A 2,439-nucleotide genomic window follows, 5' to 3' on the forward strand; every position below is an offset into this window, starting at 1 on the left:
TTTAAGAACTATTTCTCTTAATATCTCAAAATCTGCATATGCCATATGTTCAGCTATCCACAATCCATAGAATCTTAGATGATAAATAAGAATATTTTATTGTAAATTTATCGTATACATATACATCATCTACAATTACCTAATTACAATAATCCTTATCGATATAAAAATGAATCTGTGATTAAGTTAATCGACAATAAATATCGAAGGAAATAATTTTGAAACAATATTCTTCGATCGATGGTAATAACTTTTTATTTGAACAATAATCGTAATAACGTAAATTCGCGATAATACGAAACATAATTTTTACGATAAAATAAAAGTGATAAAAATAAAAATCCTTTATTTACCTTGAATTAAACTTAAACTTACTTGTAACTTCGAACGTTTTCCTCGTCGAAATAATATTTTTCGTAATATATCGAATATTACGAAACGAATTTATTGTATGTCATTATTTTTTTTTTTTTTTTTTCACAATGTTCTCCTTCTTTCAAATTTCTCGGGAAATCCGAAGCTAATTGAGAACGGTCAAGAAGGCGCATAAAACGTTCGAAGAATGAGTCGACACGGACACGCGTCGAATACCAAACTCAACACTTGCCAAACAAAAAACATATGATTCCTTTCATTGCACAAAATCGATTTGTTTGCCGCGCAATCCACGTACACAAATGAATTACGATCAATAAAATTTGGAAATGAAATCATCGAGTTTTTTTTTTTTTTTTAACGATTTTTAATTAAATGTTAATATATAAACAAAAATATAGAAAATTAATTGTTAATTAAGAAAAAAATAATCACATCGATCTATATTTTTCATTTTCAAAAAAATTTTATTTAATTTTTTCTATTTTCTTGATTGAAAAAAATGAGATGAAAATAAGAAATTTTTCATAAAAGAAAAAATTAAAAAATCATTAAGAACCTATTTCTTTACGATATTATTCTTTATTATGCATATATGAATCTAGGATAAAATTTATACAGATTTATGGATATTCAAGTGAGATAATATATTTTTATTATTTCTTATATATTTCTGATCCTCAAAAAAGATAATTTTTTGAACAATCAATGCAATACCTTCCATGGAAAATATTCTCGAGAATTCAAGAAAATTTATTCAAAATTTTTATTAAAAAATAATTTTCATTTTCGTTAGCGAAAATTAATTTTCGAAAGCATGCCTCAAAAACTTTTACACTGAATCGAATTCGCACCTTTAAGTTATTCAATACATTATCGATTTTCACTTCAAAAAAATATTTATTCTTTATTCTGAAACGGATTCACCACTTAACACGGCCGATCTATCGTATAATCGATAAACGAACGTCAAACGCGATCGATTTCGCGCGCGTGGTGTCGCGACGCTAATAAATATATCGTACTGAGCTCAAGCCCGAAAATAGTCGGGGTAATTGAAAAATTTTCACCGACGCGCCACTGAGAAACCGGCAAAGACAGTGCGGCTCTGAAACACCGATCTTTTTAACGAAAATCATCAATGGATGATTCAAATTATCTCGGACAACAAAATGCGTTGTCGTACAAAGAAACTCACCTAACCTAAAAATTGTAATTTCAATGAAAGTTGTAATAGAGCCTAACAAATTTGGCGGAAAATATCTTTAAGGTAAAAAAATTAATCCTGGATAAACATAAATAATCTGTTGCACTTTTATTATTATTCATTTATTATATTATTTTAATTCTTGTATCAAAACAAAAATTATTTCAATATTTTTATTCTATAATAAAAGATTATAGAAAAACTTTTTTATCTATACTTTTAAAGAATCAAGAAGATATACAGTGAAACATTAAGTTGCACTAAAAAAAAAAAAAAATCATTCTATCATCCTATACTCACAAAATTTCATTTAAAAAAAATCTAATTTCTTATTCCATATCCATAACACAACTTGTTACTCGAGCTTGCTTAACGTATACCGATACTTTCTTGCCTAGTTCCATATCTCCCCGTTCTCACCGAGAGAAAAAATCAACAAAACCATGAAATAAAATTTTTCAAACACTGTCACGCGTACATACGATAAAATACTTCGATAATAGTAAGGAACGAGAAAAGAGTAGAAAAAGAAAAAAATCAGCAAGTAAAAAAAAAAAAGAAGAACAGAAATTATCGACAGAGTTTCTTTTCTTTTGATGAATGGACCAGTGTTTTTTCTTTTTCTTTTTCTTTTTTTTTTTTCGATTTAATATTTAACGGCACGCGCGCACAGCTTTCACACGCCACATAAAATCACGTTAAACACTCGACACGACTCCGCTCGACTCCGCTCGACTGTTTGCTAGCCAGGGCATAGCACCTCCCGTAGGAGCCGAGCGAGGAGTCAACCCGCTCCAGGAATAGAAACACCAAAGCCCGAAATCGCTCGAGAGCGTTGGAGGCGCGACGTCGAAACG

This window comes from Apis dorsata, unplaced genomic scaffold, assembly GCF_000469605.1.
Source record: "Apis dorsata unplaced genomic scaffold, Apis dorsata 1.3 scaffold_1055, whole genome shotgun sequence".
NCBI lineage: Eukaryota > Metazoa > Arthropoda > Insecta > Hymenoptera > Apidae > Apis > Apis dorsata.